The sequence below is a fragment of the Pelodiscus sinensis genome, chromosome 3 (genome assembly GCF_052426305.1).
Source record: "Pelodiscus sinensis isolate ZL-2025 chromosome 3, ASM5242630v1, whole genome shotgun sequence".
Classification (NCBI taxonomy): domain Eukaryota; kingdom Metazoa; phylum Chordata; order Testudines; family Trionychidae; genus Pelodiscus; species Pelodiscus sinensis.
Window position 1 is genome coordinate 111,259,829 of NC_143054.1, and position 26,581 is coordinate 111,286,409.

At 44.3% G+C, this 26,581-nt stretch overlaps 1 protein-coding gene across 2 annotated transcripts in view; it reads right to left on the reverse strand.

Moving 5' to 3' along the window:
- The window catches only part of RGS17 (regulator of G protein signaling 17), a 97,198-nt gene that overhangs the window by 29,016 nt on the left and 41,601 nt on the right, over positions 1-26,581 (reverse strand). The gene's annotated exons all lie outside the window — the stretch shown is intronic.

Here is a 26,581-nt window from a genome sequence, read left to right on the forward strand (position 1 = left end):
TAGCATGTCCACATTGAGTGGACCCTGAACCGAAGTTAAGGCTGGCCAGAACCAGGACTTAGAGTGTGGAGCTGCTGCCTCAGGCTAGCCGAGGGCTTAAAGGGACCCGAGCCCCACCCCGGTCAGACAGTTCCCCGCTTGCTTGTCTACCTCGATGAGGGACAGCAAAGCAGTCCTGTCTTGGAGTGCCCTGAGTGCCTGCACTCAGCACATCACAGCACTAGGCCATCAGCCCAGCTGCACTTGCCGCAGGCTGCCATCTGGGGGAGGGGGGTGTCAATCGGGGGATCCGGGAGGCCCTGCAGGAGAGCTTCTACCCCGAGGTGCCCACAGAGCCACCCCAGTCCTCCCCATCGGGGGCTCATACCCCATTCCTCCCTCACCTCCTTCTACTTACTCCTCCCTAGCCCCCTTCCTGATGTAAAAAATAAAGGACACGTGTGTTCAAAAATAGAAACTCTCTTTATTTAACAAGACTGGGGGGGGGGGGGGGAGGGAGGATTAACCGCTGGGGAGACTGGGAAAAGGAGGTGGGAGAAGGGAAGAGAGAGGGTGGGAGAGAGGAGGTGGAAACCTGGGAGGAGGGAGCTGGAAGGGGGAAGCCAAGGGAAGAAGGAAGAGGGGAAGTATCAAACTATGGTATGCCATATCTTCAGTACTGTGTACAGATGTGGTCTCTTCACCTCAAAAAAGGTATTTTGGCCTTGGAAAGGGTTCAAAAAAGGGCAACTACAATGATTAGGGGTTTGGAACAGGACCCATATGAAGAGAGACTAAAGAGACTGGGACTTTTCAGCTTAGAAAAAAGGAGACTGAGGGGGGCTATGATAGAGGTCTATAAAAGCATGAGTGGTGTGGAGAGGGTGAATAAAGAAAAGTTCTTCAGTAGTTCCCATAATAGAAGGACTAGAGGACACCAAATGAAATGAATGGACAGCAGGTTTAAACCTAATAAGCGAAAGTTCTTCTTCACACAGCACATAGTCAACCTGTGGAACTCCTTACTACAGGAGGCTGTGAAGGCTAGGACTATAACAGAGTTTAAAGATAAATTAGATAAATTAATAGAGGTTGGGTCCATGGAGTGCTATTATCCAGGGGGTAGGAACATTGTCCCTGGCCTCTGTTTGTGGAAGGCTGGAGATGGATGGAACGAGACAAATCGCTTGGTCATTGTCTTCGGTCCATCCCCTCCGGGGTACCTGGTGATGGCTGCTGTCGACAGACAGGCTACTGGGCTAGATGGACCTTTGGTCTGACCCAGTACGGCCATTCTTATGTGCTTATGTTCTAAAATCAGGGCTTAGGGTCGGGGGGTCTCACTGGACCAACTTGATTTTCATGCAGACCTGCTCCTGGGTTCGCATGTGGCCTTTGGTGCCTAGGCTGGCAGCTATCCTGCCCTAGACGGCCACATTCCTGTGCCTAGTGCGGAGGTTGTGGATGTTGGAGGCTTCCCCCCAAACCTCGATGAGGTCCACGATCTCCACACTAGACAAGGCGGGTGTCTGCCTCTTGCGGCCCCGGGCAGGCTCCTGGGAGCTGCCAGCCTGGTCCTAGGAAGAGGCGGAAGGCTGGGTGGCAGCGGGTGGCTGGCTCATGCCATGCCAGGTGCAGGGTCTGCTGGCTAGGTGCTGGCAGGCTTGCCACTGGCACAAGCACCGTAGCCAGACCGTGCCCCTTTAAGGGCTCCGAGGCCAGAAGGGAGGCAGAAAAGTTTCCCTGGTTTGGCCCAGAGTGGCCAGCAGGGCAAGCTGGGAAGGGCTAGCCTCCCACTAGTTCGAATTAAGTGGCTACACAGCCCTTAATTCGAACTAGGCATTAGTCCTCATAGAATGAGGTTTACCTAGTTCGAATTAAGCGCTCTGCTACTTCGAATTAAGTTTGAACTAGTGTTTTGTATGTGTAGTGCCTATGAAAGTTAATTCGAACTAACGGCTGTTAGTTTGAATTAACTTTATAGTGTAGACATACCCCCAAAGACTTTTGGCAACCAAGACAAATAATCATCATCTGTGCTGCCGAAGTAGTAAGTTTACCATGAAAAACATATTGCTAAACAATGCATTCCAGTGACATGCTTATGCTACGATACTTAAAATTGCACCTGTTCTAATAATTTTGACTAGGATAAAAGCCTGTTTGTTATTCTTTAAATTACTAGCACACACTGTGCCAGTTGTATAACATCGTAAGAGCTTAAAATATTAACATTAATATGACCAGCAAAGTTTTTCATTTTTTTCCACCTCTCAAACTATTGCAAAATGGTTATTCACTTAAAACATGACCCTGACTTTAATCTTTATTATTCCAATGTAAACTACTATGAAATTGCCCTGAAATCTTAGGGCACTAAAATTAATGTGACGCATCAGTGAGGGCACACAATCATTATTTACTACTAATTAGTTCCGATTAGCATTACTGAGGGGTTGGCTATTGGAGTTATCTGTGCATTCCAGGAAAAAATGGACATTTAAAAATATTTCCCAGTGTTGGGTTTTTTGGTGAGGCAAATTTTTCCTTTCTTCATCACCAGATTTTCTTAAACCAAGGTATTTTTCCTTCCAGTGTTTTGTACTTATTCCAGATGAAATTTATACTCAACATATTAGCTATACATTCCAATCACAGAGAATAAGAGTAAAATTATGTTAGTAAAGGGATTTCAGATGTCAGATTTTTTCACTGGAGCACAGAATATGACTCACTTTGCATACACCCAGCCAGCAACAGTGATAGTTACATCTTAAATGGCTTCTTTCTAAAACCACAGAAGTATTATCAGCACTATATAATAGTAGCTAAGGGAGGCTGTGGCTATATAGCTGCACATTCCCACCTGTCATGTGATAGAAGTATTAATTAAACCAAGTTGGGTTGAGAGACTAGGGCTCAGAACCATTTCAGTTTCTTGCCAGAATTGTATGAGAGTTTGAAAACATACCTTTTCTCATACCTAATCACAACCTACCTCCCTTCTCTTCACCTCTGTCCCATAACTATCTATACCAGCAGTGCTTAACTGTGGGTCTCCTGGGGGGCAGTGAGCAAGTTTCAGGGTGTCTGCCATGCAGGGCTGGCGTTAGACTCACGGGCTATGTCTAGACTACATGGCTCCGTCGATGGAGCCATGTAATATAGTTTATTCGGCATAGGCAAAGAAGCGGGGATTTAAATAATCCCCGCTCCATTAAATAAAAATGGCCGCTATGCTGCGCCTACGATCAGCAGATCCGGCACAGTGGGGCAGCCTAGACGCACTGCGGTCGACAAGGGAAGCCTTTGACGACTGCTCCGGTATGCCTCGTGAAACAGAATTGGACCCACAATGTGCTGCCTGGTATAGGGAGTCAATCTAACCTCTTTGTAGTGGTAGGGAGAGATGCTGCTTCTAGTAGGCAGATGGACTCCTTCCTCTAAATTCCACATTGGTCATGCCCAGCATAAAGCAGATTTGTCTCGGGTATTTCAGGGAGAATGAGATTTATCAAAAGCTAAAATGCAAACTCAGAATTTGTAATTCCAGTTTGCACCACTATCGCGGAATCTCTGTTCAAAATTGGCTCACATAGTTTTGTGTCTTCAGTGTCATTCCTATATTTGGTTCCATCTCAGTAGATAGATCTGAGTTTAGAATTCTAAAGTTCACTTTTATAACCTGGATCAGAAAAAAGGCATCACCATCATATGACTAAGTCACTATTTACATTCCATAGCTCAATCACTGCACATATATAAAGAAGGAGTTTGATAATCCCTCTTCTACAGTCTAAACACTTAATGAAATCAATGGGAGTTGTGTCAGAGAAGACAATAGGATCAAGTCTGATATTTGCAAATACAGTAGTTAACAGCCAAAGGAAGCAATAAAGTAAAATCTGACTCCTTCCCACCCCTCTTGTCTGTGCTACTAAATGAATGTCTGGCTTGCACCACGTGATTTGGGATTTGCTGATTGCTTATAAACATTCCTTTATAAGATCTGAGAGAATGTCATGCTCACAGAAATGTAGGACTGACCAGGTGCTAGGTAAGCTCTGCAAATGCTTGAACATCAATAGAGCAGACTGTCAATCAGGTCAGATTAAAGTAATATTTTGTATTTTCAGGTAAATACACAATGAAAGGAGATTGAGGCTTCAAACTTGTATCAACTGTGACCAAAAAAGGACTCGAAGGAGTTGCAGAGGCAAATAGTGTCCTTGCTCTCTGTGCCACCAAGATCTTTGCACATTATACTAGGACTATAAAGATACAATTGACAAGTGTGGTCATCAATCACGCTCTCAACTCCCTGAAAACACAAGCCTTTGCACCACCATATGTCCTGCTAGCATGTTTCATGTTTTCTCATAGACAAATCTGGCACTGGGACTAGACTGTGATTTGCTCTGGGGTGGACATACACTGCATCCCTCCCAGCCTGTATAACCTATACCCAGACAAACAGTAACTGTCCCTATAATCAAAGATTGTTCTGCTCTTGCTTCCTCCTGGAAACAAATCACTAGGTGAAGCAAGAGGACAAAGCAAGCAATGCCTCCCCCTCACCATTCACCCTCTATATCAGCCTGCAGAACATAGAGCACATGGGAGAGGTTGTGCCCTTGAACCTGTGTTCTGTTGCTCTCCCTGAGGAAATGTGGCTTGACTCCACTTAGTGGGGGAATGGGCATTTCTGACATGCCCTATATTTCTTGCACAACTTGAGAGCGACATGAAATATGGTGTTTTTTTCATTCTTGTACATTTACAGCTTCTTATCCTACTGGCTCTATATTTCTTTGTTGACAAAGACCTGCAAACACATCCGTGAGTAGTCCTGTTGATTTCTGAGACTGCTAAATAATGGGACATAAAGTCCAAAAGTTTCTAGAATTCAGGTGCTGGCTTCAAGATGAGAACATGCCATTCATCCACACCCATCTACTAATCAGTGCCTGGTTTTCAATAGGTTCAATTCAGGGCACGGTATGATAATTGTAAAGCAGGTTAACTGCATCATACATAGGTCCACCAACAGTGGAGGAGCTAAACGGGGCAGTTGCCCCACAGCTGGGTGGTTCAAAAACCCTGGGACTCCTGTCAGGAGCAGTGGCAGCTGGAGCCCCAGTTGCTTTAAATTGCCATCGTGGGGCATACTCTGGGCAGCGCTGAGGACTATGGATGTCATTGTGTGGAAGACTACACGATTAACCGATAAGCTCAGGCTTATCTGTTAATCTTGTCAACCACATGCATTCCCCCCCTTGCTGCCTCTGCATCAGAGGTAGCAAGAGCATGGAGAGTGGGAGCCAGTGCCCATGAGGAGCTGGCTTAAAAGCTGGTTCCCCATGAGCACTGGATCCACTTGCCCTCTCCACTCCCACGCTGCTGTCTCTGAGAGAGAGGCAGCAGCACGGAGGGTAAACAGGGCCAGCTTTAGGCCCGATTCCCCCAAATTGGGCCGCACGCCTAAAAGGGCCCCCTGCCCTAAAGCCAGAGGGCCCCACGCCCTAAACTCAGAAGTGTGCTGGGCACACTGCGGGAGGGGACGTTGGACCCGGAGGAGGAGTACTGAGACTTCTGTGCACCACAGGAGGGGGAGTCAGCTCATGGGTTTGGCTGAAAGGCGGGACTCTGCCCTGTAGCTGGAGATTTAAAGGGGCTGTGAGTTGTTATTTGAGTGCTGGATTGGTGGGGTTTTTTTTTGTTTTTTTGTTTGTTTTTTTTTGCTCAACCAAAATTTGGTTTGAATTGGGCCCTGCACTTCCTAAAGCTGGTCCTGAGGGTGAGGAAGGGTAGGCTGGAGCCAGTATGAATAGAAAGCTGAATTTCAAGCCAGCATTCCATGCATATTGTTGGAGAAGAAACAGGCAACCCAGGAACGGATGGAGTAGATGGAACTGCTTTATTGCCACTCAAAAGACTGTTTTAAGGGTCCAAGATTTACGTGTATGGGCAATAAAGTAGTTTACCACATCTGCTCCTGGGTTGCCTGTTTCTTCTCTAACATCTTCCAATTTGTGAGATTAGAATCTGGTTCCATTTTACACAAGAGTTCAATTCACTTTCTAGGGGTTTTCTATGTACTATGGTCCTCAGCCACATAGCATCTGAGCATCTTATAAAGTTAATGGGTTTTATTTTCACAGTACTCCTGTGAGGCAGAAAAGAACTATCCCCATTTTGCACATGGGAAAGTGAGGTACAGGGTAGATTAAATAAACTAAATAAATGAATAACATGTACATGCATTTTTAAAGCAGCAAACCAAGAGAAAAATATGCATTCTTTGTACGCAGTCAGACCCATATTAGTTTAAGATGAAATGAACAAACCCTAAAAAACTTGTATGGCTCTTGTCAGTTGCATAGTGCTAACTCCACTAAGACTCCTACTGACATATTTAGGTCATAATTACCACAAAATCCACTGTAATTAGCATATAAATCCCCTAGCACACAGAACAATGTCTTGGGAAGAGACCTCAAAAGAAGGAAATATATTAAGAAACATTAGTTTCATTACATTTTACAGCTGGAAAAGCATAAGGAATAGTAACTGAGGAGTTTGAACCCCAAATGGTTCATCCTAAAGGATGAGCCTTCACAACCTATTTCACATTCTTGCCCCCCACCATCTTACATGGGGCTTACATGTAGGTTCTTAAATATCATTCCAATATACAGTAGACTTCCAATAATCCAGAACCTTTGGGACCTACGTGGTGCCGGATTATTGAATATGCCAGACTATTAGGAGGTACTATAAGATGGATGTATACATACTGTATACAGTATATACTATAGATAAAGTGTGTTTAACCCTTTTTATTGTACATATTGTATACAGTATACTGTAATGTTTTAGTTTTTTTAACCCTTTTTTACCCTTTTTGCTCGGTTCAACTGCTGCTGCTGCTGCCTTGTGACTCTTTTTGCTGAAGCTCACTCACTAGGCTCTTGCCATTTCAATGCTGGACTATCGGGAGTGCCGTACAATTGGATGCTGGACTATTGGAGTTTTACTGTACAGAATTCGTCACTCTCCTGCCTTTTGGACATTGCACCAGAACCAGATCATATCAGCTCAGTTTTTCTATTGGCTCCTCTCTTCTGATTTATCAAGATCAAGCTTATTGCCCCTGCTTTCAAAGCCAAACAGAACAGCCCCTCTTCATCGTTAAGCTTTTCTTATGATATTGTCTCATCACCTCCCTCATCAACTGAGCTAGTTTTTATACCCCATTTATCTACATCTCCTCTAATGCACTTTCTTCCACATTGCTCGTTATGCTGGAAAGTCCTTCCTGATTTACAGACTTTTCTCCCTTTACCCAAATCTCACACTGCATTCAAATCTCTCCCACATCACCCTCATGGTGCAACATCTAAAAGAAGGTAATCAGGACATCCTTTTAGTCAAATAAAATCCACCCTCTTTATCCCATCATGCAGTGCAATAGTCTTTGCTGAGACAGAGCATAATCTCAGTGATGTTACCCCTACCTTTCCTGCCCGAAGTGTCTTGATACTTATTATTGTTTACCAGAGCTCCTTTCATAGATGAAATCCACATGTCCTCTCCAGCTCCTTTACAGATCATAAAAGATCCAGAGAAGCATAAAGGGGTCCTCAGAGCCCCGGAGCCAGTTTGGGAAGGATTTCCTCTAATGCAGGCATGGAAGAAAATAGCTGTACAGCTGCCTCCCAAGGACAACCTTGCAATCTGGAATATGAGGCATGTAGGGGACAGGAGAGTAATTCTGGGGCAGGTATCGGAACTTAACTCAGCAGAAATTCTGGGCTATGCAGTGGCCCTTGAGGGCGGTCCCAGGAAGTTAGATACCACACCACCCCTCAGGACTATTTATATTATACTGGGGTGTGTGTGTATCTTCAGCCCCTGGTGCCGCCCACGATTAGGGAGGGCAAAAAGGTGTCAAAGTCACCAGTCCTTATTCTGTCCTAGGCTGAGTTTTCTCTGCTGTAGCTCTCAGAAATGCAGCAGAGAATTTCACTGCTTACAACCAGGTCACTTTTCTATGGAACAGGCAGTAAATGATCTCTTTTGCGGTAAGCAAAACCTTGCAGATTTCAAGGATAGAATTGCCACAGAGTAAATCAACATAATATTTCAAGGTGCTGAGGGGAAAAAAAGAAAGAGGCAGTAAATTAAGGATGCTCAAAGAATGTTGAGTGTGCTCAGCTCTCTTCAGAGTCACCTCCTTAGCCCTTAAAAATATTCTCTTTGAATGATCTGGCACACCAACTCTTCTCTGCTTTGCTTCCTTTAACTTTACCAGTAAAGGACCAAATCCTCAGCTGATTAAGTTAATATAGCTCCACTGACTTCAGAGCTAAGCCAAATAGCACCAGTCAAGGATGTGGTTCTATAGATCTCTTATAGCCACACACAGAATATTATTCTGTCTTATTTCATATTTTTTGGATACCATTCTTGTTAGGGTATGTCTACACTACAGCGCTAATTCGAACTAACTTAGTTCGAAGTAGTTAATTCGAACTAAGCTAATTCGAATTAGCGCAGCTAGACTTAAAAACTAGTTCGAATTACCGTTTTGCTAATTTGAACTAGCATGTCCACACAGAGTGGACCCTGGACAGAGGTTAAGAATGGCCGGAAGCAGTGCCGGCAGGGCATCAGATGAGGACTTAGATCGTGGAGCTGCTGTCTCAGGCTAGCCGAGGGCTGTGCTTAAAGGGACCCGACCCCCACCCCGGACAGACTGTTCTCAGGGTTTCCCGCTTGCAAAGCAGTCCTGGCTTGGAGTGCCCTGAGTGCCCACACGCGGAACATCACAGCACTCGGCCATCACCCCGGCTGCACTTGCCACAGGCTGCCATCCGGGGGTAGGGGGAAATCGGGTGGCTGCAGGAGAACTTCCACCCCGAGAAGCCCACAGAGCCAGCCCAGTCCTCCCCATCGGGGGCGCGTACCCCATTCCTCCCTCACCTCCTTCCACTTACCCTTCCCTAGCCCCCCTTCCTGATGTACAAAATAAAGAAAACGTGTGTTCAAAAATAGAATCTCTCTTTACTGAACAAAACTGGGGGAGACTGGGAAAAAGAGGTGGGAGAGGGGAGGGCAACTAAAATGATCAGGGGTTTGGAACAGGACCCATATGAAGAGAGGCTAAAGAGACTGGGACTTTTCAGCTTAGAGAAGAGGAGACAGAGGGGGGATATGATAGAGGTCTATAAAAGCAAGAGTGGTGTGGAGAGGGTGCATAAAGAAAAGTTCTCCATTAGTTCCCATAATAGAAGGACTAGAGGACACCAAAGGAAAGGAATGGGTAGCAGGCTTCAAACTAATAACAGAAAGTTCTTCTTCACAAAGCAAAGAATCAACCAGTGGAACTCCTTGCTGCAGGAGGCTGTGAAGGCTAGAACTAGAACAGAGTTTAAAGAGAAGTTAGATCAAGTCATGGAGGTTGGGTCCATGGAGTGGTATTAGCCAGGGGGTAGAAATGGTGTCCCTGCCCAAAGTTTGTGGAAGGCTGGAGATGGATGGTATGAGACAAATGGCTTGGTCACTGTCTTTGGTCCATCCCCTCCAGGGTACTTAGGGTTGGCCACTGTCGGCAGACAGGCTACTGGACTAGATGGACCTTTGGTCTGACCCAGTATGGCCATTCTAAGCTCAGGGCTCAGGGTCGGGGGTCTCAGTGGACCACCTTGATTTTCATGCAAACCTGCTCCTGGGTGGCCAGACTGGCAGCTCTCCTGCCCTAGACGGCCACTTTCCTTTGCCTAGTGCGGAGTTCGTGGACGAGGTCCACGATGTCTGCACTAGACCAGGCGGGTGCCCGCCTCTTCCGGTCCTGGCCAGGCTCCCGGGAGCCGCCAGCCTGGTCCCAGGAAGAGGCGGAGGGCTGGGGGGCATCGGGTGGCTGGCTCATGGCGTGCCAGGTGCAGGGTCTGCTGTCTGGGTGCTGGCAGGCTTGCACCTGAGACGGGCACCGTAGCCAGCCCGTGCCCCTTTAAGGGCTCCGGGGCCGGTGGGGGAGGGCATACGAGTTTCCCTGGTGGTGCCCAGAGTGGCTACCAGGGAAAGCTGGGGAGGGCTAGCCTCCCACTAGTTCAAATTAAGGGGCTACACAGTAGGAATAAGAGATCCTCTGGAATAGGGCTTTATTCCGGAGGATCGGGCCAGTCTAGACGCTCTTTTCCGGCTTTTCTACAAGCCGGAAAAAAGCAGCGGACATCTTTATTTAAATCCCGCAGGGGATATTTAAATCCCCCGCGGATTTCCCTATTACGAAGTTGAAAATTAGCATGCCCCTTTCGGAAAAGGGGCCAGTGTAGACGCAGCCTAAATGTTTGGCCCTGCATCAGCTTTTTAAAAGCTGGTTAGAACATGGTCATACAATAATTTGAGGTCACACAGAAACTCCTTAGCAGAAATTCATCTCAGTGTAAGATATTCTCAAAAGCCAAGTATTTTTACATTCAGGAAAAACTGGTGCAAACAATTTGGGAAACTGGCTTCTATGTCAGTATATAGTGTCTGACCTTTGGCCTCTAATTTAAATTGATCCTAGCCTGCTCTGGTGCACAAGCCCTGAAAACTCTCGCATTTAGAAGTCCACTCTTCAGACAGTTCAATCTGTTTCCTCAGTTACAGGAGCAAGCATTTCTCAATTTATGAATCACTAAATACAATTTTCCCTAGACTGTAAATGGAATTACAGGGAGAGAAAGAATTGCTGTCAGAGAGTTATAATTTGGTCACATCCTAAGCAAATCAATCTTTTGCAAAAACAAATACAAAACTGTTTTCCTAAACGCTAGCCACATAGGCAGCCTCTTTTCAGAACTGGACACTTTGAGTCTATGAGTGAAGACAAAGCCTCCTAGGATATTAGGAAATTATATAGAAGCTACTCAGATATTTAATATTTTATTAGACTATCTGGGAATGCTAACTCAGCCCTACCAAAACCAGCTTGTGTAATTTGCTCGGACTCTAGTGTTCTTGCTCTATGTACAACAATGCTTTTTTATGAATCTGCCAGACAGCCTTCATGGTTGAGAAGGCTGACTGAGATGTCTTGTAATCATTTTATAGTGAATTTAGTATCCTTAGGAAGCCCCATTTAAGTCTCTACATGACAGTGCAGCTATAGATTAATACTTCTAAATCAGACACTACTGCCCATCTACAAAAGATTAAGCCCGACAGTAATGCATTATTTAAAACTATGAGATGCATACATCTAGTTTTTTTATTTCATGTTTAAAAAGAAACTGAAAACATTACAATTGCTAAAAGTGTGCTAAAATTATGAAGAGTACTTTGCAGTCTTCAGGAGCAGTTTAAAGGACAGAATGTAAAACTTATCAGGAAACTTTCCATATTTCCAAAGCATATTTATATTTTTATGTGTTGCACAGCATCTGAGATTCACACTTGGTACTTCACTTATGCGTCCTGCTTCTTTTGCTAGGTTGAGTGCAGCTGCTTTTACCAAGTCAAAGCCTCTGTTGCAACTACTGAAAAAGTTATTTTCCCTTCAGACAGGGCTTGCAGATCCTGATGTGCAGAAGTCTTTTGTCAAGTTTATAATTCACTCCACTGATAGCTTACTTACATGAGCCTTGACTGACACAGAAAGCAAGTAGCTTTACTGAACCAACCACTGTGCAGTAGCTCCAAAATAAGGATTAGATTTTCAGTGCACTAAAAAAAACAGATCACTTTTCACAATTCTACTTATTTTACTAATTTTTGACCTTCATAGATCTTATGCAATTTCATCAGAAATGTAGAAATTAAAATAAGCAGATCAGTAGAAGAATTTTGACCAGAAAACAAGATATTTGCTCAAGATAATTTTTAAAAAAATGCTGATGCACAACCACTGCAGCATAGAAGGCCATGTTGGTAAACTACCAGAAATAGAATGGCATCAAGTTTGCTTAAACATAGGATTTTAATCGGATAACTGTACATGTCTTTCATTTAGAGAGATTTAAATACACTATACAATAATAAACAGACTGCAACATCAAAGCATGTATAATGCTGACATGCAAAACAGAACCTGGGATTTCTGGTGCTTAGTGCATGAGCCTCTACCACTTGAGCAAAAAGCCTGACTCTCAGCTAAGGCTGTAAAGGGAACTCGCTTTTATCTTTCTGTAAGGCTACATCTACACTGTGGAGCTATTTCGGGATACCAGAAGTATCCCAAAATAGCTATTCCACATCTTTTGAGCAAGCCCATTATTTTGAAATATAACAGACTCACTATTCCAACATTTCTGTAAGCCTCATTCCAGGAGGAGTATGGGTCGTTTTGGAATAGCACTCTATTTCGAAAAAAGTGCTGTGTAGACAGTGCCAAATTTCAAAATTAACTTGAAATAAGCGACACAATTTGCGTAGCTCAAACTGCGTAGCTTATTTTGAGCTATGGGTGCAGTGTAGATGCACCCTAAGTGGCCTAAGTGCCACTACATGGGACAGTACACCACACCCAGTAGCTGTGTGAGCTAGACTTACTTTGGGAAGAAATATCAATGGGACCACAAATTGAAACCAACTGAAGGACCCATACATTTTATGGAATGAGGTTTGAGTCTCAGATGACAGATGTTTGATTGTTCAGATTAACATTAGAAGATGTCATTCCGCAAATTTAAGCACCTGTAGGAAAACTTCAATGAGCAGTAGCCTTCTGACCCAACTGTGGAAATTTGTCATTCAGCTGCCATTGACAGAACTCATGTAAGTTTTTCCTTCACAAAAACTTGGACTGAAGTTTTAATTCAGTCAATTATAGCTGAGTTTTGTCTTTGTCTTTTCTCAAAATGGTCTACAATGGCCTATTTCTAACAGAAATTGATTGTAAGTTCCCCATCTATTCAGATGTGTGCTGATTTGATTGCTACACACAGTTCTCATATTGGACAACAAGGGGCTAAGGAACTGCTCATGACTCAGCCACTTCTGCCCTACCACAACTGCAAGGCTGGAGATGGAGCTTAAAAAGGGAGTAGAGCAGCTCAGTTGTGAGCAGACCATGGAAAAGAACAATCTTGAACTTTGCTCTTGAACCTGACAGCCACTGTCTGAATGCCCCTCCTTCAGGGAAGGGAGGGTCAGTTGCTGATGCATCCTGAAAGGAAGTCAGTTCCCTCTCTTATTAATTTAGTTTGTGCTAACTCCCCTTGCTTTTGGTTCATGGTAGGGATGTGAAGAACTAGTCGACTATCCAATAAGCAAATGCTAGTCGCTCCCCCCCCCACTTGCTGCCTCTATCAGACAGAGGCAGCAAGGGGGGAGGGGATAAGGGGAAGAGTAGTCCCCAGCTGACCCCGGGTTCTGTGCTGCACTGCCACTTTGAAATGCTGTGGGTAGCCTGATGTCAGGCTCCCCACGGCATTTCAAACCAGCAGTGTCGTGTGGAGACTAGGGTCAGTGGGGGGAGTCCCCAGCTGACCTCGGGCTTCGACGCTTTTGCCTTTGAAGTGTAGCAACAGCCCTAGGTGGAGGCACCCTATTGACTAATTGAATAGTCGATAATGGAGGTGCCCTATCGACTAATCAAATAGTTAACTAATCAAATAGTTGATGCCCTATCGACTAACCGAATAGACTAATGCATTGACTATTGGATTAGTCAGTTAGTTAATATTTGACATCCTTAGTTCATGGACTACCTTGAAGTGGAGATCTCTAAAGTGACCTGGCAGGGGGAGCACAAATTGAGGGGGAGCAGCTGTCAGCAGGAGATACCCAGTGGAGGAAGAGCTGCTACGCACTGCCCAACCACAAGAAGGTGCCAATGGTGATTCCACCTGTTCACAAGCTACCGCGTGAGATCCATGTCTCACTGCAGCATGCACAGTTGCCTTTGCTTTGGGTGGCTATTGGATTGTTGGACCAAGACCTTCTTGCCTGTACATAGTGTCCTCAGGTCTTTGGCTCCTTTGTGGCAGCAAACTGCCTGCTAAGCAGTAGTTAAGAGAATGCCACACTATGACCTATTATTTCTCCAGTGGGCTGAAGCAGACTACCCCTCATGGGAACTAGAGTTTTTGTTCTCTAGCCCATCAACAAAGACACTTGTTCTTTATGATGTGGCCAGCTCAGGTCTAGGCACTGTTTATCTGTCTACAGCACCCAACCCTGTTGATTTTATTGTTTTGCGGCACAAAGGAAGTCCATGAACATACTACAATATTTCCTGTTCCACTGAGTCATCTGTGTTGGACTTTGGAAGAAGTATTCTGTTCAGAATCTCTGCTACCAGTCGTGGTTTCCTTCACCTGGTAGTTCTGGAGTATCAACAACCAGCACTATGGTCACCTGGATACACACAGCAATGGCTTCTAAGGGCTTATGACCGGATTATGTGTGTGCTTTGTGCCCAAATGTAAACTGATGGAATCACTTCATTCCAAATAACACTACTTGTAGCTCCTTTTCATAACCCTGTTCTGTGTCTGCCAGAGCTCTGCTAGAAAATGTTATGGGTTGCTGGCTTTGCATCAGTGCTACTTCCAGGCCTCCCTCCCACTATTGCTCTAGCTGTCCCACAAGGTTGAATTACTTTGGGGCTAGTGTCTTGTTTCTGATTTAACTCATTCAAATGCCTGTTCTTGGGTCTTTAACATTCCCACTCTAAATCACTGTATGTTCAGGCTTTTGATAAGAGTGTACAGATTCTGGAAAGATAATTGGCCATCCCTATAAATCACTGTGTTACCATCCCATCCTTTGGTCTGGGCATTTCCTTTATGACTCTCAGGGTATAGCCAAGGTCCCTTAGGAGTTAACAGATATCCTATGAAGGGGACCTCAGTTCTCTTCAGAACTGCAATTGTCTGCATTCAACCTAATATTCTGCCCCCAACCCTTGTTTAATAGCTATCACAGCTTCATATCATGGTCTTAGGCTGACTATTCATTTACATTTCCTTCTCTGACAATAACAATGTCACCTGCTGCCTTGATGCCTAGAAGTCTGTCTAGATGCCTAGTTGAGTTGACATTGGAACACCTCACCTGTGATCATCAGCACAGTCTATTTGTACCCTGTGTTACCTGACAGTAGTTACATCAAAGGTTGTCAGGTGGCTGAATGGCTTATTTAGCTCAATGTGTCAGAACCAGTTCTTGACATCACAAACAGTGAATGCTTCTGCCCTAAATAAGTCAAGTAATATGGTCTCAATCATTGGTAATGGAGAATGAATTTTCTTCCTCTCCTTTCCCACCCCAAAAAGTGCTCTTTTGAGTGGTTTGGCTCAATGGATATCCTCAATTTACCTGAAGGTTTTCTCACTCTACTAGGCTGCTAACCTAACTGATATTTTCAGGGGGTATAATTATGCCTCTTCCTCTCTCCTTTGCTGGTTTGCCAGCTCCTTCTTCAGTGGTTTTTCCAGAGCTAATGGAACTCTGTATGTCAGCAGTCTCATGAGTTGCACATGGGGTCTATTTCTCATTCCTGTTTGCCTCCTAGGAGTTCATTTCCTTGAAATAGGTCAGCATTTTCTATTAGAATGCTGGCCAAGGTCCATGGCAACTATTCTCCCTCCTCTCTCACAAAGAGGATATTCTGATTTGTACTGTCATCAGACCCATGGCTTGCACTATCCAGTTGTGCAGTGGTGAGGAGTATGCTTGGCCAAGCCAAGCCATAATGTCTCATTTCATGAGTTTAACAGTCTGCATGATCAGTAGTCCCAGAATGGTTTATTGCACATCATCAGCACTGGCACACCTTTTTAGTTCACCATTGCTACTGATCAGTGTTGCTGAGATTGCTCTGCAGTTGGTGCCACAGACCAGTTGGAATTAAACTGCTTATGAATTGCTGGTAGGCTTCTTCTCAATTAATACATTGAGGCTACGTCTACACTGGACCCTTTTCCGAAAGGGGCATGTTAATTTCAGAGATCGTAATAGGGAAATACTTCAAAGTAGGAATAAGATCCTCTGGAAAAGGGCGCTTTTTCCGGAGGATCGGGGCCAGTGTAGACGCTCTTTTCCGGATTTTTTAAAAGCCGGAAAAAGCGGCGGAAATTTTTATTTAAATGCCGCGGGGGATATTTAAATCCCCCGCGGATTTCCCTATTACGATCTCTGAAATTAACATGTCCCTTTCGGAAAAGGGGCCAGTGTAGACGTAGCCTGAGGGTCTTTGCATATGCTAGATTTACCACAGATATGTTCCTCTTCACTGGAAGTCTCTACATCAGTGGTTCTCAATCTACTTACCATTGTGGGTCACATCCTATGCCCTGAGGGTGTCACATGGGCTACAAATGCATGCTAATGATCCAGGGGCTGAGAACCACTGCTTTACAACCTCAGGCCATGTCTTCACTTTGCGGAAGAGCAACACTGCCATGGTCGATCTTCCAGGGTTTGATTTAGCAGGTCTAGAGAAGACCCACTAAATCAAACTCAGCGAGCACCCCTGTCAACACAGGTACTCTTGCTCCTCTGAGGTGTAAGGGAAGCCAACAGGAGCATTTGCTCTCGTTGAACTTCCACTGCATGGATGGTGCAGAAATGTGGTTTACAATACATCAGCTCCAGCTACATAATTAATGTAGCTAAAGTTGCATATCTTAATTCAACCTTCTGCTTTAATGTAGACCCGGCCTCAGACATTGCAGCTACTACTGCCTTTCTCCCTCTTCCTCTTGGGGTAGCTGCACCATTCAAAGGAAGTGGCTCTTGTTCTCACACCCTTTGCACAACTGACTATAGGGTTGGCACTTTTTTCTGCCTTTTGTGTTACTTTCCATAGTATGGTTATGCCTGTGTTCTTGGTCAGTCTGTCTCTATCCTGATTCCTGGGTTCCTTTAGCTTGAGCCCATGTACATTTTCTGCACCAGTGAGTTCTACAGGTCCCTTTGCTATTCAGAATCATTTCTCTAGGGATAACTAACAGAAACAGGCCTGTCTCCCTCCTATATTGGAACCACACGTCCCATAAATGATCTAGTTATAGACCATGGTTCCCAGAGTTCTCACCTCTAATGTAAGTATTTATTTACTTTTCTGTTTCTTGGTTTCAGTCAACAAAACAAAACAAAACCAGAACCTACAGTCTCATTCTTCCTGGAGTCACAGTACTGAAACACTTATCTGTCCCAGTGTTTCTGGCATTATTCCTGGCAACTGTGTCTTACTTCTCATCCCCTTCTGCCTTCAAATAAGGTGATAAAATGGTTTATCCTTCTTTTATTTTCACCTTCATACCTAATGGTCAACTTTTTGTGCTTCCATACTTGCTGAAGAGATTTGTCTGGAAATCCAGTATTTGTTGTGCTCTGAGTTCTTCCATGCTGCCCGTTTGCTTAGCTTTGGGTTGCTGTTTATCTGTTAATCATCCTTGTCATGGCTCCTTCCCCACTCTGGCATGATAAATGCAGAAGTGGGGGCCAGCAAGTGTACCCCAAAGCCTTATCTACCAGGCTTTGGTATAAAACTTCCCCCAAAATCTTAAAAACCTAGATCTTGGGAATAAAACTTCCGCTGCCACCACCCAAATGTTGATAAAGAAATCAGGGGAAAGATCATTTGGGAAATCTCACCCCTAAAATAAAAATCAAGGCACACAATTAACCACTGCCAGGTTAATAAAAAGAAAAGAAAGAACTTTTATTATTACAACAATATTCCTGTTGCAAGTATAATGACTAGATAGGAAGGTAACAAAATATACTCATGGAGAAACTCCATGGGCCTAGAACTTAGTTACAAAGAAAAGCCAAAACATCTTTTAAACAGTGCCAGATCTCAGATCCCATACCCAATCCTTAAAACAATAAAACCTAACGAAACTACCTAAACTTTACCCTACTTACAGAAAATGAAGAATGGTGTCTTGGAGAGAGAGAGACATGCTTGTCCCTCTCTGTAACTGCAGAGAACTCTCCCAGAGAGACAAAAGGGGAGAAAGGAAAAAACCTAAATTCCTTTGTCCCAGTTTGAAAGTCCCACCTACATTCCTATTGGTCACTCCACCTGGCTAGGTGTAGTTAACCCCTTAATCCCCAGGCTGCTGGCTAACCCTCATAATCATGACAATCCTTCCTGGCCATAGGTCTTGCAAGGCTGTCCACTGCCACCATGTTTCATGTGCTGCATGATGGAGAACATGAAAGTATTCCATGTGGCTAAATCTCAATTGGCTTTTTATTAAGAGAATATTGTAAAGCAGCGCTGCAGTGGTTGTGCAAGCCATATGCAAACAATGTACACACAGACCGACTAACTAGTGTCTTCTCCCCCCCTCTTCACTCCTGAAACCTGTACAAATCCTAAGAACCACACAAGTTTCTGTAGGCTGCAGGCACAGAGAAGGGTTATTCCATCAGACACACTGATGGACGGTCAGATATTGGAGCTAGTCACAACCACCACAGCAGTACAGTCTCAAGAAAGAGAATTATCTTCTACCTCCATTTTTGCTGTTCAGGAGCAAATTCCAAGTCCTCAAAAAACCCAAAGGCAAAGAAACCAAATAATGACCTCATCAAGAAATTGGATGAGGATAAAGGATATATCCTTCCATCTAGCTCATTCACGTTTGTCAAGCGATTACAATGGACAGGATACATACAGCAAGTGGGGCTGGTGGAAAATTTGGAAGTTTCTGAGTTCGTTAAACTACAATTTTCCTCTACTCCCTTTCCAAAATAAACATTTTCTGAAAAAAAAATGTTTGGATTGGTCAAAAGTATGGCTGAAGAAAACTTAAACAGCTTTCATGACAAGTCAAAGCAGAGCAATTAAATCTTATAATCCAGGTTTATAGAGGCAAAAGATGAGGAATAAATCCTGGTTAGAAAGGCAGAGTTGAAAACTATGGGCAGTTACTAGGTATTTAAAGCATACTCAGACCTTCTTCAGAAACACGCAGCTAGGTTTTAAAAAAGGAACAGTAAAAAGTCAATGCTGGCAGAATTGGAGAGGTAAATTTTCACATAGGTATAAATTAGATAGAAGTCAGTGTGCCTCCTTCTGATGATTTCTTTTCAGTTCTTCAATATAGGCCCCACTTCATTTATTAGTTTTATGTTGGGGAAGGGTTTGCAAACATTTGGCTTACTCCGACCGGAATTTGTTGGAGACCTAGCACAAATTTTTTTCAAAAGTGCTTAAGTGACTTTTGAGAAATCAAGTTTAGTGTGAGGGTCCAGTAGATACTCACTAGGCTGCTGTACCGAATCAGCTTCTATACTTATTGACTGGAAGATTGCTAATGTGATGCCAATATTTAAAAAGGGCTCTAGAGGTGATCCTTGCAATTACAGACTGGTAAATCTAACATAATACTGGGCAAAGAAGTTGAAAGTATACTTACAACTATACATACAATATGTTGGGGACTAATTTAGCTACAACTACTCAAGAGAGAAATCTTGGAGTCATTGTGGATAGTTCTCTGAAAACATCCACTCAATGTGAAGCCACAGTCAAAAAAAGCAAACAGAATGGTAGGAATCATAAAAGAAGGGATAGAGACTAAGACAGAGAATATCTTATTGCCTCTATATAAAACCATGGTATGCCTACATCTTGAATATCGCGTACAGATGTGGTTGCCTCATCTCAAAAAAGATATATTGGCATTGGAAAACATTCAGGAAAGAGCAACAAAAATGATTAGAGGTTTGGAATGGGTCTCATATGAAGAGAGATTGAAAAGACTGGCACTTTTCAGTTTAGAAAAGAGGAGACTAAGGGGGGATATGATAGAGGTCTATAAAATCATGACTAGTGTGAAAAAAGTGAATGACAAGTTATTTACTTGTCGCTATAACATAAGAACCAGAAGTCACTAAATGAAATTAATAGGTAGAAGGTTTAAAACAAACAAAGGGAAGTTTTTCTTCATGCAGCGTATAGTCAATCTGTGGAACTCCTTGCCAGAGCATATTGTAAAGACCAGGATTTTAACAGGGTTCAAAAAACAAACAAACTAGATAAATTCATGGAGGTTAGGTCCATCAATGGCTGTTAGCCAGAATGGGTAGGAATGGTGTCCCTAGCCTCTGTTTGTCAGAAGCTGGTAATGGCTGACAGGAGAGGGATCACTTGATGATTCTTTGTTCTGTTCACTCCCTCTGGGGCATCTGGCATTGGTCACTGTTGGAAGACAGGATACTGGGCTAGAGGGACCTTTGGGCTATGTCTACAGTGGCAGGTTCTTGCGCAAGAACAGCCGTTCTTCCAGAGTGTCCACCACACTGCTTGTCTGCTCTTCTGCAAGAAGATTTACAGTAAAGCGTGGGAAGGGAGAGACTCTTGCACAAGAACTAGGCTCTTTTCTAACAAGTGTAAGCTCTCTTGCGCAAGAGGGCAGTGTGGACGTGCAGCAGGGGTTTCTTGCGCAAGAAAGCCCTATGGCTAAAATGGCCATCAAAGCTTTCTTGCGCAAGAGTGTCCACACTGCCATGGATGCTCTTATGCAAAAGCACATGGCCGTGTGGATGTGTTCTTGTGCAAGAGTTCTTCCCCCACACCATTTTTCATGTTTTTGTGAAAAAATGTAAGATTTCCAACCAGAACTGAATTTATTGTACCAGTGTATATTGTACAAGTATTAAATAGTTTAATTATCAGCCACAAAGAAGGAAGAACATGCTATCAAAACTTGAAACATAGTCATTCAAAATCCATTGGGCACATGCAAATTTGAGTGTGGCAATGTTTGCTTAGTCAAATCTGTATGCTTCCCAGTTCCCTAATCTTCTCCTAAGCATTGTAAATTGTGCTAATCCCTTAGCTGTATTAACATACAGCAAAACATTAAGTAGTTCTTTCATTCAACTATGCAACAGGACACAGTGAACACATTTAATTTTGATAAAGAGGTCCCTGGTGATGAGCAGATGAAACCTTTCAGAATGTTGTCTTTGTAGATTACTGAACAAAGCTTGACACGCATATCTGTCACAGATTTTCCTATAAATGGTTCTCCCAGTCAGCTGCAGCTTGTTTGAGATCGTTATTTACTGCTGCATAGACGAAGGGCTTCCTGAGGGAAGTTCATTAGTGCCCAATATCCATGTTTAGATCATTCAGCATTCATCCCTAAGATATTTTAAAAAGTCTGCCGCCTGTGGTCTGTGGCCCTAAACGTGCTCAGGATCGAGTGGGGTCTGGTACAATGTGAGGGGGTTGCAGGTGGCTCTGCGCTAGCAGGGGGTGGGGCATGGCAGGGGCTGAGGGGGAAAAAGGGGAGGGCAGGGGCTGTGGGGCAAGAAGGGGGGAAAGGGGGCTAGAGCAGATTGAGCAGGAGGAGCGGCAATGGGGACAGGACCTGGGACACCCAGAGCCTCTCGGATATTCCTACATATTGCTGACTACTGTGGGAGGAAATCCTCCAGCAAGCAGTTGTGCCACCGAGCCTCTTCCTGTGCCCTTTCAGCCATGGTCTCCTCCATCCTTTCGAGGGCCTCTGCATGAGGTCACTGTAGACCCGCCAGTGCCTGTGGCTTCCATGGGACTGGGTGGGTGGTGTCACAGGTGTCACATGGTGGTCCTATCCGGCAGATCTGGCAGTGGAGGAGAAGAGGGAGAAGTGGTCAGTGTTATGAATGCACACACTGTCCCTGCTTGTGATCAGTGAGTAAGTCTTCAGAACAAGGGAGGGAATGTTCTCACTGCAAACCCATGTCTGGCCTGGCCAGCAGCCCGGCCTCACGGGGGCCCCAAGGTGGCTAGGGCAATGTCTGATCCCCCCCTCCCTCCTCCCAACAATCCCTTTACCATGGCCACAGAGCCCAGGGAAGTGTCCAGCCACAGTGGGTCACAAGACATAGGACAGGTGCCTGGAGCAGCTTGGGTTTCCCAGGGCCCCCACTCACACATCCACCGCCTGCCCGTGGCAGCACTGTCTGCGGGACTGATTGTTGTGTCGCTTGTGCATATGTGCCCAAGTGCTAGACATGACACTTGCAGTGGTCTGTGTAGTGTCGTGCGTGCACCCTTGTGAACAGCCTGCTTCCCGCAGTTCCTGGCTGGGGGATGACAGCCCTCCCTGGGGCCAGACAGGTGTGGGGCCCTTCCCGAGCTGTGAGCAGATGTCCATGTGTGCTCTGGGAATGAACATGCTTGCACATGCACAGAGCGGTGCAAGCTGTCCAGGAAAAACATAACGTGCAGATTGTTCCACATCCCCTCTGCTCCCACCTCCCCCATTGTGTGTGTGTGTGTGTGTGTGACCCTGACTGCACTCACCAGATGTTCCCTCACCAGTGTCAGAGGATGCCTGCGAGGCCTCCTGGTTCTCGGGGACTGGCTTCAGGGTCAGGGTAACCACACTGCGGTTGGGGTCCTCCTCCTCCTCTTCGTCCTGCAGCTGCTCCTTGGGGTTGTCCTCAGCATCCTCCCGGAAATGCTGCACTGGTGTCTGCCACCCAGTCTGGACAAGAACCGGGGCAGAGAGGGGCTCCCCACCACCCAGGATTCTGCCCAGCTCCTGGAAGTACGTACAGTGGCGAGGCACTTCCACTGAGGTGGAGCTGTGCTCGCGGGCCCCTGCCTGAATTCTTTAACCTTGGCCCGCACCTGATCCAAGGTTCTGGGATGGTGTCCTTTTTTGGCCAGCCCCTCGGCCATGAGGGCGTAAATATCTGATTTCCGGCATCAGAAGGCAGAGCCTGGAGCGATTCCTCCTCTCCTCATAGTACCAAGGGTCAGGACCTCTGGCCCTGACCAGGCTGGAGCTGGCCTCTTGGTGCCCGTGGAAGGCTCATGGGATGGCTCCCTGGAAGGTCCTTGGGGGCCTTGTGCTTGTGCCATCCTTCCTTGGCAGAGAGGCAGGGAGAGCCATGTGGTCAGAGGCTTCCTCTGACTTCCTTCCTGCCACAATGGCTGCCCAGGGTGCCTGTGCCTTTAAATCATGGCTATGGACAGGAACAATAGAGGTGGTTCCTGCAGATGGACTGTCCACTAGGGCTTTTCCCTGGAGGTCTGTTTTTTCGACCCCCCCCCCCAGCCCACACACGCCTTTTTTCAACAGATCTCTATAGAAAAAGGCATTATTCCTCAAAAAATGAGGTTTACTGCTTTCGACAAAACTGACGCATTCTTTCAATTTACTTTAGAAAGAATGCAGCGGAAAAGTAGACGCGGGTGAAGTTTTTTTCGAAAAAATTGTGTAGTCTAGACACACCTGAACTAGTGTCTTTCCAACTGCTGCTCTGTCCCCCACCACAAAAATACCTCTCTACCATTAAATAGTTTAGTGGCAGGATGAATACACAATTTGGACCAAATGACATCTCTCTGGTGGAGGAGTTCCTGCTGGCAATGTAGCTAGTGAGTCTGGTGCAAGATGATGATGATGAAGATGTACATATAAGGATTGAGTTCTTCTGCTCACTTATACCTAAGTAGCTCCATAATCAGTTGTGACACTCTTGATTTACACTGTTGAAAGATCACAAGCCAGCTGAATGTGCACAGCCTCCCCGGTTGCTCTGTTCAGCTATGCAGTTGCATGGAGATATTCCCATGATTCTCTACAAGTATGGGATTTGTGCAAATTTTCATCATAGCTATTCCAGCTGTTGAGCTGAGTGCACAGCCACAGCTGTCCTGTTGCTTTAGTTGTAGTGGTAGTGGGTAAGGTGTGGTTAGGGGAAAAAAAAGTTGCCAGTATTTAGCCCAACTACATGGGTTAAGGAGGAGGCTCGGTACTATTTTAGTCCATTTTTTTGACAAAAACAAGGACTGCTTGAAATTGAGCCTTTTGAGATATGCAGGGCTCGCCAAACTGTGACGAGCCCTGCTTGCCCGCCGCGCTTTCTGGTGATCTGTGCATGCACAGATCATTCTGCGCATGCGCAGATCACCCGAACCTGGCTCTTCCGGGTTGTAATATACTCGCCATGAGTGAGTAGATTACATAGTTTGTTGAGCCCTGGAGATATGGTCTTACTCCCATTACTAGTCAAAGTTCCATCAAAAGCTGTCTGCTTAGCATCCCCTCTGATTTTAATTTAAGCCTATGAGACCTTGATCAGGCTATAAAAGCAGATTTGTCTGCAAGTGACAGGGGGAGTTGATAGACTTGTATTTATCACTGGATTTTCATTTTCTGTAGTAATACATATTTTACAAGAGGTCAACAGTGATTCTGCAGTTTTAAAGTAAAAGGCCTGTCTTCTATTAGCATCTTTCATCCCCAAGCACTTGGCAAGTTATGTGTGTGTTTTAAAAAAACCATTCAGCTACCCTGCATAGGCTGAATTAAATGATAAAAAAACCTGCTCCCATTGACTTCAATAGGAACAATGCTAAATGCTTTTCAAAATCCAGCCTCTAAAGTCTGCGCAGGATAAAGGGGACTTTTGGACGAGAGCTTAAAAGTAAGAGCTCTAAACACAATGAACTTCATAGAATTCACTTCACCAGCTGCATATCTATGTATATATCAATAACACAATACTAAACCCACTTATTAGGATGACTGGTTATAACATATGCCTTTACGGCTGTATAGTGTTGACCAATGACTATTCTAGTGTGGTAGTTTAAAGGCTATTTTGGACAACGACCTACTGTGTAATAAATAACATTATGCTTTCATACACCCAATGAAAATTATTTTTTTCCTTTTCCTCTGTGAAAAAATACATATGTATGCCCAGCCATGTATACATCAGGGAGCAACTGTAATTCATTCATTTCTACAGATTTGACCTGTGAGAGTGTTTGCAGACTTTAAATATGGGCAAAAGTTTTTGTACAAAGACAAACATTGTGTTTATCAACAAAAGAAGCCACTGTTTTTCTTCAAAATACTTGAGCCAAATGATGCTTTAGGGCTTTGTTTTACAATTGACTCGTTCTTCTTAAAGTTCTGGCAAATTCAGTAAATACACAACTGAAAAGTCAAACTCTGCACTTTTCTCCTAACATATTTGACACAGTCTGCTCAACTCCAATCTGTCATTCTTTGCTCATGAAGTTCTACTAAAGCATACCTTAGTGGAAGGAAACCACTGGAAAAGACAGTATGGATAAACAAATTCCACTAGAGTTTGTGGTTTAAGTGCTGTGAGACGACTTCCTGAAAGTGACTGCCACTTGATGAACAGCAGTGCTCACATACATGGCAAGTATTGAAGATGTAAGTTCCATGCTGATGTACTAAGACTGGTGGCAGAGAGTTGTATCATGCATTTTAATTTGAAGCCACCTGAACCATATGGGAATGTCCACTGATGGGAGCGTAAGTTATGAGAAACTATGTTAATTCTTGCTAAAGGATTTTCCTTTGGTGTGGAGAACAAACGTGGTTTGCACTGAAGTGGACCTTTGTGTTTATAATCCCGTGAGAAGCGAAAGCTCCTGAACAAATTAAGCCAGAAAGTATACATCTAAATCTTTTAAACCAAGTTATTTGTATTATAGACTGGCCCACTTCTGCAGCCTGTTTTGCCACAGAACATGCCATTTGGCTCTAGGCAGATGCCGACATGGTTTCTCCATCTTTCTGCCCTGCTAGGATCTACTTGCAGCTGGAACTTGCTTTCTCCAGAAAGAGGAGTTAGTTGTATTACACTGCATGACTGCTGCCCAGTTCCATGGAACTAGGCAGCAGGGAATAAAGGAGCTTGTGCTAGAGCCCAGCATGCAGCCAGAGATAAGGGCAACTAGAAACAGAGACTGACCAGAGTGATGACCACCAAAGCAACTGAGGCCATGAAAGTCATTCCATGGGAGCAGAATAAGTTAGTATTTGTAAGGAATTCCAGAAACGGGCATATTAAAAAAAACCTCTTGGCTGTTTTCTTGTTTCGGTTTTTTGTTTTGTTTTTGCTAATATTGGAAAATTGGTGTTAGCACATCAAAATGCAATAATTTTAAACTTTTCTGATCATTTTAGATTGGTTATAGCAGTTATTTATAGATGAGCTATCTAATCTGCACTGTTTATTTAGTATCCTGGCCTAACCTTCTGTAGATAATATTCAGGTAAATGGTTTGAACATAAGAGGGCCAGTGTAATGCATAGACGAGTTGTGTTTTAACTGTCCATACAATATCCAAGAACAACATGGACCAGATTCTGTACTTAGTCTGGTATGTCAACTGTACACAAGATCCTAAGAACATAAGAACGGCTATACTAGGTCAGACCACAGGTCCATCTAGCCAGTATCCTTTCTTCTGGCAGCTGCCAATGCCAGGTGCCCCAGAGATAATGTATAGACCAAGTAATAATCAAGTGATTCATTTCTTGCTGTTCATTCCTAGTTTCTGAAAAATAGAGGCTAGAGACACCATCTCTGCCCATCCTGGCTAATAGCCATTGACGGCTCTATCCTCCATGAATTTATCTAGCTCCTGTGTGATAGTCCTGGCCTTCACAACATCCTTTGTCATGGAGCTCACATGTTGATTGTGTGTTGTATTAAGAAATACTTCCATTTGTTTTAAGCCTGCTGCTATCAATTTCATTTGGTGAACCTTAGTTCTTATGTTATGAGAAAGAGTAAATAGAACTTATTTATTTTCTCAGCGCCAGTCATGATTTTATAGACCTCAATCATATCCCCCCTTAGTCATCTCTTTTCCAAG